We start from the raw sequence: 12,317 nt of genomic DNA on the forward strand, positions 1-12,317 counted from the left end.
AAAAAAGGCATTATGTTACCGAACTTTTGATTTTCGAATCGAATTTGCACGTGCGAGACACTCGAGTCCTCTGCCCCTGTCGTCGTGTCGAGGTCACCGCTTAAGCGGGCCGTAAGCCGCCTTCGGCGACTGGTAAAAGTGAGAATCGAAGATGGGAGATATCATCGAGCGTGTGCCCGTGTGTCCGACTGGCCACTTTACAATCCTATCGCGTAACGTAACGGCTCTCGCCTCGACGCCGAGGTTGCTGCCGTCTGCCTCGCGGCGGTCCTTCAGGATCGATCGAATCGTTCACGGATCGCCGCGCGGAACTGGGCCGATTGTGGGAATTACAGAGGGGAGGGCCAGGGTTGCGCCTCGCCGATCTCTCTCTTTCGACGTCGTCGACGATGATTTACGGGGAGTAACGGACTCCCATGGAAGATAGAGAGGGAAGAATTTGCGACGGTAGCGCGAAATCGCATTTATTACGTACACGCACGCACGCACGCACAGGCGTACATACACGCGTGACTGCAGGTGCACGATCGGCACGGCCAATTTGTCACGTCGGCGAAAATAGAACGCTCGCCCGCGTTCCGCGGCGGCGATCAGGGATGGGTGTGGAATCGGAGGTGGTGCTGCGACACGTAGGGTAATAGTCGCGAGAGGGACAAACCCGTCGACCGGTTTTTCCTTTGATTGGAATTAACCGATCGTCGCGATCAAGCTCCGATTAACGCGTTAGTGTTAATTCTCGACTTTGCGGCCAGGGTGAATGACCCGGCGCGCGCACGGCGAACGCTCCGATAGACGTCTCTACATTTTCCGCGCGGTACGCGTAATTATTAACAATCTCCCGTGGCACATCGGCGAAAGTATAAAGTGCATTCCTTCTCGTTTCGTATCTCAATCGAGTTTCGAGTGGCGATAACGTAATTGCGCTCGCTGCCGTAGGCCTTATCTCGGAAATAGATGTTTGCACAAGACTCTGTTGACAGAGCTGAAAAATATCGGAGACGCGCGCGAGAAGCGAAGGATTTCTACAGGCACGATAATGTATTGTTATTTACTTTGTGGTTTTCCCGTCGGATTCCTTATCGCTTTGTTTGCTTACTCTATGCCGGTTTCGCGAGGAACACACTTGCTCCAGATTTCGTGCGGGGAGAATAAATAATATACGAGAAAAGAAGGCTGTGTGTGTGTGTTTATCGTCGACGGTGGTTCGTCTCTGCGGAGGAGGATCGACGAACGAAAAATCGCAGAAGGAGGCATTTCAAGGTCGTTTCTCGCGGAGTATATCGTGGAATCGCGCGCTTTGACCTCGCGCGGCGGTCGATAAAGCTCCCAGACATTTACAACTCTCGCGCGGTTATCTGCAAGACTGGAAAATATATCGCGCCGCGCGATGTAAGATATCGACAAAGTTAAAAAGAGTTATTTTCACAATATTTATCTAAAGTGTTCCGTGTTATCGCCGCGTTTCTGTATTATCGCGCGTCGCCTCGAGCATGTCTACTTTAGTTGAACGCTTTTTAACCGGCGGCCGCTTCGTAAAAATTCCGAGATAAAATGAAAATTTCGGAGATAGCTCCTGTTTACTTAATTCTCCCGTAAATAAAAGGTTTATATTATGAGGAGCGATTGGAGCCATTCGTTACGCGAGAGCACGAAAACGCCCTGGAATGTTGACGAGACACACGCGACCGGGAAATCGATAGACGGAACAAATTCCAATAATTCAATCGTGTGAGCGAGACGCTCACGGCGGTGAAGGAGAGGCGAGATGTTTGCAAACAGGTTCTCCGATTCGCAATGTCGCCAAGGTGGTTGCGTAACTTCCGGGCGCGACGTCAGCCTCCCCGCCGCTCGTGATCTATAACCATCCGACCCGATGTACACACACACACACACACACACGCGCGTGTCTTCGTGCGTGTAATTAAACTTTGAATTTATTATGTGCAACGTGACGTGATGCGCGACGACCGATATTTCGGGGGAGGGGGACCACCAACCCGGAACGAAACGGATTTTCTTCTCCTTCTCCTTGTCCTTCCGCGGGAATCCCCGTGATACGTACGTACTACTCGTTTCGCTCAGGCTGACGCGCAATGAAATTTGCATTACCGTTTTACCGCCGGTGAGTATCTCGCGCATATTCGTCTGACAAGCTTGCATTTCTGGGTCTCTCTCTCTCTCTTTCTCTCTCTCCCTCTCTTTCCACCTCTCGATAAAACGACCGGCAACTTTCTCCGTAATGTATTCCATGATTCCATCGCGCCGAAAGATATTTTCTTTGCGAGGTATCACTAGGCTCCTCGATACCGTTCGTTTATCGATTTTGCGTATAATATATAGTTGAATTGGAGCGTATCGTACACGCGACTCATATACGTATGTAAGAGTTTAGAGATAATACAAAAGTTGGAAATGTCATTAGATACTTTTCACACATGTAGATATGTAGAGCGGATCGAGAACTAGAATTTTATATATTATGAAACTATTATATTATTGTATCCGCGCACGGATATCGCGTGATTAAGGAAAAAAAAAAGGGTCAGCGTCAGATAAGCGCGAGAACAACCGCTCGGTCGGAGAGACATTTACATTTCAAATATCAATATTTCGTGTACCGTGGCATAAGCGAAAACGTGGTTCGAGGAAAAGGAGAGGCTCGTGAAATTCGCGCTGGCTGTACCTGCTCGAGCGTGGTATAACAGAACTCACGAAGGGTTGCCGATCGCAAGAAGATAGACAGCTCGCCGTAATCCCTGCCGTTTTCCCTGGCCGAAACTAATCTCGGCCGGCAATCGACCGGAACGATACTCGGCGACCCTGAACCGGAACGCGGTGGGAGAAAAACGTTTGATGGGCCGTGCAGCCGAGTGAAACACGGATCGACCGGTTCGACCGGGCACGGTTAATTAGTCACCTTTCGTTTTCGCGCACGTCGGCGTCGGCGTCGACGTCGGCGTCGGTGGTCTTTAATGGCCGGCCTGAAGTCTTATCCCCGCGATCTCACACGCGAGTACAACCGGTCGGAAATGCCCGAGCTGACGGTGCGATGTGGAGCGACGATTTAAATTGCCTTACGCGGAGAGAGGAATTCTAAAGTAAATCGTCCGGGGTTTTCCTTCCGGTTGTGGTTAAGGCTTTATTCTCGTGAGCGCAAAAACCGGAGACTCGACACGATTATGCAAGGTTGACGGCAGTTTCACTATTCATGTCGGTGGACTTTTTATTGGAATTTTTTTTTTACTAGGTGAAAACGAAGAATTTCACTGGACTGCTTGAGTTTCTGCTATTGTAACTTCGACCTTTGATCTCTTAACCCTGGTTTGTTTATATGACACCGGTCTTAACATAAAGTCAGGTATAGACCTTACATTCCTTGAGATACGGGATCATGTATATTTATGAAAAAAAAGGCGATTAATTCACAATTAAAAAAAATCATGTTTTTACCTGTTCTGTTAGAAATCAGTACTTTTTTACACGATGTAACAAACAACGTGACAAATGTACAAACGTAACAACATGATTAATATTTTTCGAAACGAAAAATGAAATGCTGTGCTTGATCTCCCGCAGGGACACGCGGATCGCATCTTAAAACAGTTTAAAAGGTCTATATAGGAATTCCTTAAGTCGATTTTACATTCATCATGTCAGGTAGAGAGACACAAAGCCTGTCACATTCCGTTAAAGTATATAAACTCTCGGGTTCGTCTAATTTTTTTTTTTACCTGCGGCATCTCGACGCATTGTAGAAAAAAAAATTAAAAGGAAATGAATCGCAAGAGGAGAAAAGGAAATAGGAGGAAAGAAAAACAACACTAGACGATTTCCATTTAATGGCATAAATAGAACCCAAACGTGTTTATTAAGGTATTCATTCAATGATTAACAAAACAATGAGATTCATGTCGACCTGTATTTACACCAATAGGAAGTCGAAAGCAACCATATGAACATATGGCATACGTGCACAAAAAAAAAGTAATTTTGTCCCGGCCACTACGAGATTGTTCAAGGTCAAAGTGATGTGTCTTTCTGTGGCATCTAATAAATGATAATCGGTGTTGTGCCGTGGAGCAATCTTGGCTTTATCAGATTACGTCTGCATCTCGTCAATAGCCCGTGGTTAAACGCTTTTAAAGACTTCATCGCGATATCACTTGAATGATAACGGCATGATTGATGGCGCGAAGATTATGCTGACGAATCGCAGAAACGGTCTGGCATACAGATAATCGCACGATCACGTGAGCGACCTCGTTCGCGGCAAGTTTAGGCAAATTTTTTCTTTCGTCTGTCTCTCGAAAGGTGAACGCTCGTGGAGAGTTTTGTGGAAACATTGACCGCTATATCAGAAACATCGTTTCGCTGAAAGTTTGCCGGAGTTTCGATTTAGTTTCGAACTTTGCACAATGCGAGAGACTGCTGTTCGTTGCTGCTGACAGAGAACCCGTCGGGATATAGACACCGCGGTGAATTTTCTCGAATGGCCGTACGCTCTTTCTGCAAATCATCAGAGTCGAGAGTATACGCTCGTCGAGAGAAACGAAACGCGATTCTTTATCGCCACAAGTATCCGCATATACAATCGTGCGGTAACTTATGACTTTTCACTTTCCATTTATCTCCGTTTAATAATTTCCTCATTTTCTTCCCCGCATCACATTGCAAATTTCTTTGCCGTATTATTTTACGACTTTGTTATAGTTGCCATTATGTTATATAATCATGAAGTATACTTCAAGTTATTCAACTTTATTATTCTGCTGTCTTTATCATTCTAATTGTAACTTTCAACTTTTCTTCTCGGAATTATCGAATTTCATGGAACTTCAATGGATTCATTCCCTTTTTCTCTCGTCTTTTCTCATCTCTTTGCCATCCATCGGAAAATGATAATACAACAATAGCGATGACTACGTTAGTTCGCAAAACACGCCATCTGACTCATCGTATCTCCGATATTCGAAGGTCGGTGAGTCGTCGATACGATCACAGGTCGATACTCCAGATCTTCCCCGTGATCTTAAAAAACACCGCGTTTGTTTTCGTTTGCAGAAGCGGAAACATTCCGCTCCTCTTCTTCTGTTAATGTTCATAAACGTCATTCGCCGAACACACGCAGCCAGGGTGTTGTCCAGTGTTCTTAATTTTTCGGCGAAATGAAATCAAAGAAAAAAAAAACCCATTTTTTTCTGGCGAATTATTTAAACGTTTTTAAAAATGAAACAAACCTTAAAATCATATTGACGGATATAAATGGAGAGATGATCTTGTCTTAAAAGGAGGAAAAATCCGGAAACGTATGACAAAGGATAAAACAAGAAAGGCGTCTCACAATGTCGAGGTCGTTTTTTTTTTCGCGAGTTGCAACGATGTCCTAGATACCCAGACTGCAATTTTTCAAGCTGATTCCTTCCCGCTTAACCGAGACGTCTAGATGACTGACCGTGAACAGAAAAAAATTTTTCTATATAGCGAAACCTTACAAACGAAACTGTATTGTATACTTAAGTCAAAAGCGATTCTTAGCATTGAAGTCTTTTAATTCGTGATTTAAAATATTTGCTGTTTCAAATTACACATATTCCTGAACAAATATCGACTTCAAATTCCTCCGAAGAGAACTTCCGAAGAATCTATCGCTGAAGATCAGGACACCGTATATACGCTCAGTCGGTCGTTGCGGTCGGTTTTCCTTCTCCGTTTGCAGCCCGCTTCTCATCAAGTCTTTCTCTCTCTCTCTCTCTCTCCCCGCCTTTTGCCGCTTCTCCCGTTTCTCTTGAGAGCCAGCGCTGAATCACAACCGCAAATATCCTCCTCCGGTAACTTGCTCCACCGGCTCTCCCGGCATTTCGAGCTCCCACGAAGACGGGAGAGCCGGCGCGGAAGAAAAACGACGAGGGGGAAAGACGGACCAGCCGCCGAGAAAAGAGAGCAGCGGTAAAAGAGATGGTTGCGCTCGACCACGGCGCGGGCTGAGGTAGAGAGAGATACTGTTCCTCACCGTGTACTTTGTGCGACGGCGATGCTGCGCTTCGCCGAGGCCACGATCTAGGTCAATAGAGAGCTCGGGTTTCTCTCTCCTCGGCGGCGATTCAGCGCGCGCGCACGCTTTCTGTATTGGGACCGCGGACTGCAAAATTGCTTTTACACGAACTGTCCACGATGTATCTTCTAGGCGGTGCTTCCCGAACCGGTCGCGTTGTGACACAGCGATCGTAAAGTCGATAGGAAGGACTTTAACGCGGCATTTAATCGCATCGTTAAGAAATTATCGATGTAACTTTTACCCTGTACACGCGAAAGGAGATATTGATTTATTAAAGAACATGTTACTTTATTGTAGGAATTAATAGTGATTATTATCTTTAATACGATCGCACGCCACATGTACTAAGTTTGTAATCATTATTATATTTCCTTGACATTTTTATTACCGTGCCTGCACTTCTCTGAAGAGAAGAGAAGAAATCATATTCGTTAATACGGGCTGCATAAATTATGCGTCACTTAAATAGTTTATGCGTAGAGAGATAATTTTAATTTTTTAATGCACATAGTGTTACAAATAATTACCATGCATTAACATACGAAACCGAGCCTGCTTTCAAACAACGTATCAGAAATAAATTACATATTTTAACGTCCACGTCGTTCAAATAAATACAGAAATTCGCATATCGCGTTCCGTGGGAAAGCACTTATTTATAATTATATTATACATATATAAAATGCCAGACTACAAGAATACTGATTTTAGGCATTTTGAAATAAACTTATGTATATCCCTGCGCATTTTTTAATAGGTATAAGATACGCTTCATCTTTTTTTAAAGATATTTTCGTTGATATTTTATGTAACAAAAAAAAGAAGAAATGACTCGCTCAACGAATCTTGTTCGCATTAATTTTTTAAGGGACCATCGGTACGTATCAGTGCGTGCTCGATAACGCGTTAAACGCACATGCGGCTCATCCACGAGTGATCAAAGTGCGCGAACTTCGCGAGGGTACAACGAGCAGCGGTCATTCTTGAAAAAAAAAAGCATCGTTGCGCAATTACGGACGCGCGGCCGTTAAAGACTGATACACGCATATACATAAATGGCGGATTCATCGTGATATGCAAAAACCTGTCGCGATAGAGGAAGTTGTTTGCGGTAGATAAAAGCGGCCAGACGGTGCCGATTCAACCGATTTCCAGGAGTTGCTGCAAGCAATAAACGTATTTGAAAAACACGATCCTCTCGACGCGCGCCGGCCGGGAAGTTAACGCTATAAACACTTGCAGAAGAAACGCTCGCTCGTTTCCTCGCTGTGTCGTTATTTTTCCCCCGCTCTGCTCGTTCGATCTTCATTAATGGAAATGGCAAACGTGTGGCGAGGTTGTTGTTGCGCGAGAGCGAAAAAAAAAATGTATACCGATTTGAATACAGCCGCGCTCGCGATAATCAGCTTCAATCACGTGCGCGTTACATTATGCACGGGGCAGCTACGCAAGTGGTAGTCGGGACGTGTGTATCGCGCGATCGTGCGATTAACTGCATTTAATATCTTTACAATTGCGCGCCGCGCGATCCGATAATTACATTCCGTTCGCCGCTTCCGTAGGTGCGTGCGAATTCATTCTCGTTATCGAGCGCGTGACCAGTCCGAAGGTCGACGTATCGCTCGCTCAAGTATCTCTCTTTTTCTCCCTTCTACTTTTTTGTTATTTTTCTTTTCCTTCATTCTGGATTCCGCTCGCATTCCGCATTTACTCTTCCTGAGAAAAATCGGTGTAACGTTAAAGCGGCTGTTCGTTATCTTATCGCCGTTACACACAACCCACATTATCAACGGCACAGTCCAACGAAAGATATTCTTATCGAGTGCGTTTGTCACCACTATTTTTTTCTTTCTTTCTCTCTTTTCTGTATCTCCTACACCCAGCGGCTGCATCTGCAAACGCCGCTGTTATCAGTGGGCGCGATTGCGGAAATAGCCGCGCGAAAAATCAATCGCAACATGTCTTTAAGCGTTCGATTAGAAAGTATCTGCCTACTATAAGAAACCTGACCTCGATGATACGACTGCGTGTTATTAACGAGGAAAAAAAAATATCTGTGATTTCGAGAACGTAAGGAATTAATTGGTGCGACAGTGTTGAGTTAATAGAGTCATTGTTGTCGTTCGTCGATCATCGATCGCTCTGTTCAGAGTTGAGAGTCACGACTATACGGCGTAAATACGATAAATATCTGCAGTGTCTAAACCGGTGGCGTGACACGGTGTGACTCACCGACGATAGCGTGTGTAACGTCCGCTTTGTCTCCGTCAATTGACCGTTGATAAAGTACGACCGCTAGTTTTCGTGTTTTATTTTTATATTCTCAAAGGTCCCGCTGCTTCCGAAAGTTTTACGTATCTCTGCTCGTGGCAGCGATTAGAGAGATACCGCGAGGCTGAGATATATTCACAGCGCCGACGTTCCCTTTCCGTTGACTCGTTAGAACAAATTTGCGTTCTCTTCCCACGTGAATTATTTGTTACGTTGCCTTAATGTTAACGCGTTTTACGTCACGTTGCTCCCTGACTTTGGCCTCGTCGACAACGCTTCACGCGCGGCTTGGGGTCGAAGGAAAATTTCCGTTACACCCAACGTTTTATTATTCGTCTCCCGCTCGGGTATTGATTAGCTGGCGGTTTTCCCGGCCTCGGCCTCGGACAAAGGAAGCGCGCGATTTACAACGCAGCCAAAACGGCGCGCGCGCGCGCGACGGCCGCGAGTTAACGTTGGATCGCGCGGAATTCGTGGAAGAAGATGGAAGAGGATACGCTCCCCCGGAGTTGGCTCCGGGCCCAGCTGCTGGCTCCGGACGTGTAAACGGGGGCGAAGTAATCTCGCGCGCGAGAGTGCAACGGAGAAAGGGGACATTTATTATCCGCTCCGACGGTGTGTGCCTCTTTAATCATTTCCACCCTACTTCGATCGAATTCGCGTATGCTTTAGCGCCTTTGGGCAAACAAATGCGTGCAATTCAGACTGCCTTTAACGCTTTTTCACGAATTATGAATGTGGAAGAGATTAATAGGTATCTTTAATAGTATCTAATACTTTTTCTTTTTATTACACGAACTTGTTCCAATATAAAATTCAGAATAATAATTTGTGTGATGTATTACAGTAGTTTGATGAATTACAATGTAACGTATGGTAGACTCTAGTATTTCTTGATCGAGTTGATACAGTTAACGGACGAGTCGTAAGAATCGCTCGTACGGCGATGTCATCTCCGGAAGGTCGATGTAACTGCTCGACGTGGTTACGACAGTTTCGCATAATTTCTGTCTTTATCAATCACCTGAACGTGCCGAGGAGATACAAGATATTCATTTGCGTAGAAATCTCGTTCTACGTGCCAAAACAGCTGCATACGCAAATGAAATAGTGACGCAACCGACAGATTTAAAATTCATGAAATCTTCCAGCATTAATATGTAAACTAAACGCTCGTTAATTTGCTAATCTCTTTCCTCGTAAAATACTTGCACCGTTCATATTTTGAAAAAAGCAGACGGCACATTATATTTCCAACTTAATAAACCTGTTTAGGTGCATCGACTGCGTGTTCACATCAACATCACGTTCCTGAGGTCGAATGGGATTTTGTGAATCCCGAACGTGACAGTTCTTCCTGTCTCGTCGATTATTTTCGACGGACACTTTCGTTATTCGGGTCACACAGCCTCTATGAAAATGTATCGGCTTGATAGGAAACCTCCTCGGCTTATCGACGACCTCGGGTTCATCTTTTGAAAGACCGTTTACCCTCGAGAGCGAGAAACGACTCGCTTAACCAAAAGGCGCGGCTTTTATCTGCGAGGCTTATCGATTTTTATTTTAAATTCTGTCCCTCGTGTGCGGTTTATTTTGGAACGTGCGCGCGATAATCGCTATTTTGAGAACTGCGATATACGCATTGACGCTATTTGTGCTATGGTCGGCAGGAATATACGAAGGAAACCGGAATCGTCAACCTGAAACGAAACTGGAATAAAAAAATCAAATTTTTCTCTTTCCAAGCATCGCGGTGTGCTTGTCCTTGGTATGTTTAATGCAGTTGTTTGCGCATTTTTCCATTTTACACCAGCGTATTTTTAAAACTTTTTTTTTTAATTTAGAGCTATTCAAAACTCTTTCTCGTGCGGTTCCTTAAGTTTTTGCGAAAGTAGCAATCTTGAAAGCGCAGCGTTCGTTAACCAGTGACATTTTCTGTTCCGCGCGCGGATCTCTTCTATTTCTACCGAATATGTGTTTGTTTTTTATTCTTACGCAAGTGATTTTTGTGGCTACAGATGCAATAAAAAATTTATCATATTATCTCCGTCGGAGACGAGTCTTAATTTCGCAAACATTTGGCTTGCCAAATATATCTCATTTGCATACATAAAGGACATTATTGTTGACATTTGAAAAGTAATTCGCGCGCTAAATCTCGACGCGACGATTCGCAGATGAAAAATATAATACAACTACTAAAAGTAATATTCCCCTTTAAACTCGTGCGCGTTATTTTCGTTCGTGCCATTCGATATTGGTCGTTTAATAATGTGTACTTTTGTTTACATTGCAAAATGCAATCCGTAATATTTTTGTTTCACCGCGCAAAACGTAGACAATATGGTGTGTGTAATACTTGACCCCTGACACGCGCGCGTGACTGTAAAGTGATGCAAATGCGAGTGTTTGCTTGGTAATTGAATTACAAGCTATTTTCACGCAGCAGTAGAATATCCTGTTTGCGCAACAAGAAAATTCTTTCACAACAGAAAGAAAGAGAAAGAGAGTGAGTCTCTTTCTCTCTTTCTCTCTCGATAAGTGGATTCCGCCGGTCGCGAGAGTTCTCTTGTGCAGCTGACTTGCCGAATAAGACGGTGCCGTCCTACTTGCACAATCGCTTTTCCGCGCGTCTTTATCGCTGACGTTGTTTTTTTTTAGCGCTCAGTGATTCAGCCCGATTTGCGCGCTACAAATTCTCGGTAAATTCCTTTCGGTATTATCGTAAACAATTCAAATGTAAGCTTCCTTTCCGCATTGGTAAAGAGAATAACAGAGATAGAGATAAACATTCATACACAACGAGCCACGCCTGTCCGAGTGCTCGACTGCTGGCGGGTCGGACGGCCAACTAGCCAATTAATTTTCTCGCGCTCGCGCGCGCGCGCGAGGAGGAAAGAGGAAAAGAAACACCAACATCGCCTCGTTACCCCCGTCTGTTCGGGCTCCGTTGCAGTTTCTCGCATAATGCGTTTCATTCTACGACTGGACCGGCGCCAAGTGCATGTTTACGGAAATCTCGCGCGGCGACGGACGTGAGGGGGCGGATCGCGCGCAAGTGAAAGACCAGGTTTATTCGCGCGGTACGCGAACGCCGGAGACAAAAGGCGCGAGGTATCGGCGGAGGGTATCCTGGATCCGCGCGAGTTATAAATGGCGATTTGCTTATGGAAACGCGATATAGCGCGACCAGGAAGGCGGGCGCGCGTCCGCGAAAAGTCGAGTAGTAGTCCCGTTGCACTTAACCGGCAGGGATGACCTTTCGGCGCGCGATCGCGAGTCACTCAATTAATCGTGATCGTCCGTCCGTTCGTTTGATGTCACGATGTTCCCTCTCTCTCGCTCTCTCTCTCTCTCTTTTTCTCTCGGATGGACGGTGAACGCGATGACGCGATAATCGACGAAAACTTCACTCGTATTATCGGGGGTTATCGGGCCTTACGACATCCGTCGCTCCGCTAGGATAACACAATGATGGGATTTCGATAATTTAGCGCTCTTTCTGCCTCTTTATCTCTCGGACGTAAATGCGAACGACGATTCACGCGTCGCGTTACTGCTCGATAAGCGTAATAAATTTGTTTGTCCGCTCGTTTGTTTCGTCCTTCGTATACCATGTTGCAACAAGATTTATTTTCAAATATATACGTTGACCTATTTTATAATACAAATGCAGCGAGTCATGCCTCTCATGAATAACCATTACATCTCGACGAATGTCAAGGAACAAATATACGTTTGTTAAATAACGCCATTTAATCAACGTATCATTTAATTGTAACATTTCAGGAACGTTAACAGCTCTGTAAATATTTTGTTCCCTTTGGACTTATTTTTTTATTAATGGAATGTTCTCATCACTTCGAATATTAGAACTCGCAATTATCAGATTAGTGTCATTAGACATCCCTCTTAAAGTTATAGGGGTAAACGTCTGATAATCGTAAGATGTGACAAAATTCTCGACGTTCTTTCCACCGCGAGTTACATC

Source organism: Monomorium pharaonis, chromosome 1 (assembly GCF_013373865.1).
Source record: "Monomorium pharaonis isolate MP-MQ-018 chromosome 1, ASM1337386v2, whole genome shotgun sequence".
NCBI lineage: Eukaryota > Metazoa > Arthropoda > Insecta > Hymenoptera > Formicidae > Monomorium > Monomorium pharaonis.